This window comes from Manihot esculenta, unplaced genomic scaffold, assembly GCF_001659605.2.
Source record: "Manihot esculenta cultivar AM560-2 unplaced genomic scaffold, M.esculenta_v8 Scaffold64, whole genome shotgun sequence".
Taxonomy (NCBI): Eukaryota; Viridiplantae; Streptophyta; class Magnoliopsida; order Malpighiales; family Euphorbiaceae; genus Manihot; species Manihot esculenta.
Window position 1 is genome coordinate 2,358,185 of NW_025215481.1, and position 4,230 is coordinate 2,362,414.

The window sequence follows — 4,230 nt, forward strand, 5'->3', positions numbered from 1 at the left end:
CCATAAGGCTATTTTGGTGTAGGAGGCTCCCACTCTCAAGTTGCTAAGTTTCTAAGTTACATGTTGCCAATGGGGGTATTTATAGGCAAATGAGGGTGCTCAACCGACCTTAACTCGTGGTTGGTGATTTTCCACGTGTCTGCCCCTGTTTGGGCGGTTTGGGAGCAATCTGGGACGTTCTGGAATTTTCTGGCAGATTCTGGCAATGAACCTCATTTTGGCGTGCTACGGGCCCGTGCGCCCCGCGCGTCCTCGGCCCGCCCGCGCCTCTCTGCCCGCGCCTCGCAGCTTCCAGCAGCGCCTGGAGAATCCTCGAAGCTTCTGGAATTCTCGCGCGTCTTCCAGCCCGCGTGAACCTCGTTTCCCCGCGCGGCCAACCAGCATCGTCCCTTGCACGCGGCCCACCAGCGCGCCCCATCTGCGCGCTCGGCCCGCCAGCCTCGCGCGGCCTGCCAGCGTGCCCGCTGAACCTCATCTGCGCCTGGACATCTCCGGATGCCCCTGGAACCTTCTCGAATGTTCCAGCCCCATTGAACCTCCTTCCATCTGGCGATGCCCCCTGGCTTCCAGCACCTTCCCCCGTGCTGGGCTGGCCCAATTGCACCCCGTTGGGCCTGCCACTCGCCAGACTGCCTCCATTGCCTTCGCCAGCCCGTCTGGCCTGCTGGGCTCCTCGCCTGGCCCAGTCCCCCGGTGAACCTCGCTTGCTAGCCCTCCTGGCCCGCAAGTCTGCCTGTTTTCCCCAACAGTGCCAGTCACCTCTGGCACCCACGGGCCCGTTCAACCTGTCTGCTGGCCAATCTGCCCCAGTTGGCATTTTTCCCCTGCAACCAGCAGCACAAGCCCGTTGAACCTCATTTGGGCTGCCACACAGGCCCAAATGCAGAATTGGCTCTAACAACCCGTAAAGCCAATTTTCCTTCCAATTTTGGGGGTCCTTGGTCCTATCACCTTTGGACCGTGACATTCTCCCCCACTCATCCTCGCGACGCCCTCGTCGCGTCTTCTTCGCTTGCCCAACACCACTTGAGCAAACCTTCGGACCTCTTCGCATCTCCCTTGTGCGAAGTTGTGGAGGACCCCTCCGTATGTCCACCTACATACGAAGTGTTGCCTTCAGCCTTCTCCTCTAGTGCACTAGTAGCATTCCCCTTGTCCTTGTGGCTAGGTGACTTTGCCATCCCCTCGGCTTTGCACCTACTTTTGCTCCCCCTTGAGCGTCGTCGCCTACGCCTCCCTTGCTTCGGCGAAACCACTTCCCTCGGACTTTCAGCTACTTTGGACCCCTCGTCCATGGCACCATCCACCTTTTCCCTTGGTGGTAGCTCCCTCGGCAACTCCATACCCTTTTGGTCTCCACATTCCCCTTGGTCCTTCCTCAAACACGAAGATGAAGATGAAGATGAAGATGATGAAGATGATGAGGTACCCGCTTCCTCATCTTGCTCCTCCAAATTTTCCACCCGTCCAAGTGCTCCATGCACTTGTAAAGAACCCAAGTGTGCCACCCTTGGCTCTAACGGAGTCTCCTCGTTGCTTTGCTCCCTAGCAACAAGCTCACTCCTCCTTGGGCATTCACCACCTCGATGAGGACCTTTGCAACAATAACACCTTCGCAAAGATCTACTCTCCTTAGGGACTTCCTCCTTGCCTAGTAGAGGAATGGATGAAGTGGACTCACAATCCCTATCTTTCCTCAAACTTTCCACCTCATCTTTCATCCTTACTCAACTCCTCTACTAATTTCCCAAGTTCTCCCCTCAACAACACATTCTCTTCCTTAAGTGCGGCAATCTCACTAAGGAGGGAGGATTTCGAAGACTCACCTTCTTTGACCACCTTGTCGATGGCTTCATTTAGTGCCCCTTGCATCTCCTCGCGAACCTCGTCTATACTTGACTCAAGTTCCTCAAGGTGGGACTCTATCTCCTCGAAGCGTTGATCATCATCGACAAGTCGCAATTGCACCCTTGCGAGCTCGACCTCAAAGTCCCCTAGCTCCGCTCTCCCTTGGCTAGGTTTCTTTGGCTCCAACTTCCTCCTTAGGTCGCCATGCTCCTTCCCTTTTGGAGCGCCCAAGCCAACCGTCCCAACTTCCTTTGTCGGGCTTGACATTGTTGGCAAAATTTGCTTCCTTCGATGAAAACCTCCTTTCTTCCAAAAACGGGTGGGGGAACCAAGTACTCCTCTTTACTTGGTCGCGGGTAAAATTCTGCTGCTTTTGGCCTCTCACAGAAAGAACCTCACTGCACTACCCCTGTAGGCAGTTTTGAACCTCACTGGTTACTCTTCCAGCACACAGATTTTCTTCCCCTGAAAATCTGCCACCAATGCCCAGAAATCACCCTCACAATTCTGGACAGGCTAACCTCGCTGGACTGTTCTTCTGCAGCCAAAAATCACCCTTGCCGAAACTGCTCAGCAACTTGCCCAGAAACTGGCAGAAATAACCTCACTTCCTGCCAAACCAGCGCCCCAATAATTCTGGCAGACTCTTGCCCAGAATCAGCTGGAAATAACCTCACAAAGGCAAGCTGAACCTCCTGAAGCAGCAATACCAACCTCTGGTATCTCGGCAACTCCAATCACAGCAGCAATAAACCTCACTGTATGCTACCGCTGGCCAACCAGAACCGGGCAGAATTTGCCTCCAATGGCTCTGATACCACTTCCCAATGGTATCAGCAGAATGAACCTCAGCGGAAGTAGGCTCTGATACCACTTGTCACGGACTTAACGATTCCAACCCCGAAAATCGCTTAAGCCGTGCGGCACTCAGCTCAGTCCGTCGAGCTAAGTCAGCCTAACCTCACAATCACGCAGCGGAAAGTAATTTGAAAGGGTTGTGAAGAGCTCGGCCAGCTTCTTGTGGGATGAAGGAAGCTAAACTAGCTAAACTAGCTAGAAGGGAAGAGAATTGGGGAAAATGGCTTTTATATTACACTTGGGAAAATTTACAAGGCAAGAATACAAGAAAGCTCACAAATGTACCACAAAGTGTGTACAAGGTGTCCATAAGGCTATTTTGGTGTTGGAGGCTCCCACTCTCAAGTTGTTGAGTTTACATGTTGCCAATGGGGGTATTTATAGGCAAATGAGGGTGCTCAACCGACCTTAACTCGTGGTTGGTGATTTTCCACGTGTCTGCCCCTGTTTGGGCGGTTTGGGAGCAATCTGGGACGTTCTGGAATTTTCTGGCAGATTCTGGCAATGAACCTCATTTTGGCGTGCTACGGGCCCGTGCGCCCCGCGCGTCCTCGGCCCGCCCGCGCCTCTCTGCCCGCGCCTCGCAGCTTCCAGCAGCGCCTGGAGAATCCTCGAAGCTTCTGGAATTCTCGCGCGTCTTCCAGCCCGCGTGAACCTCGTTTCCCCGCGCGGCCAACCAGCATCGTCCCGTGCACGCGGCCCACCAGCGCGCCCCATCTGCGCGCTCGGCCCGCCAGCCTCGCGCGGCCTGCCAGCGTGCCCGCTGAACCTCATCTGCGTCTGGACATCTCCGGATGCCCCTGGAACCTTCTCGAATGTTCCAGCCCCATTGAACCTCCTTTCATCTGGCGATGCCCCCTGGCTTCCAGCACCTTCCCCCGTGCTGGGCTGGCCCAATTGCACCCCGTTGGGCCTGCCACTCGCCAGACTGCCTCCATTGCCTTCGCCAGCCCGTCTGGCCTGCTGGGCTCCTCGCCTGGCCCAGTTCCCCGAGTGAACCTCGCTTGCTAGCCCTCCTGGCCCGCAAGTCTGCCTGTTTTCCCCAACAGTGCCAGTCACCTCTGGCACCCACGGGCCCGTTCAACCTGTCTGCCGGCCAATCTGCCCCAGTTGGCATTTTTCCCCTGCAACCAGCAGCACAAGCCCGTTGAACCTCATTTGGGCTGCCACACAGGCCCAAATGCAGAATTGGCTCTAACAACCCGTAAAGCCAATTTTCCTTCCAATTTTGGGGGTCATTGGTCCTAACACCTTTGGACCGTGACAGCCGGCCGGGGGACGGACTGGGAACGGCCCCTCCGGGGGCCTTCCCCGGGCGTCGAACAGTCGACTCAGAACTGGTACGGACAAGGGGAATCCGACTGTTTAATTAAAAACAAAGCATGGCGATGGTCCCTGCGGATGCTCACGCAATGTGATTTCTGCCCAGTGCTCTGAATGTCAAAGTGAAGAAATTCAACCAAGCGCGGTAAACGGCGGGAGTAACTATGACCTCTCTAGGTAGCCAAATGCCTCGTCATCTAA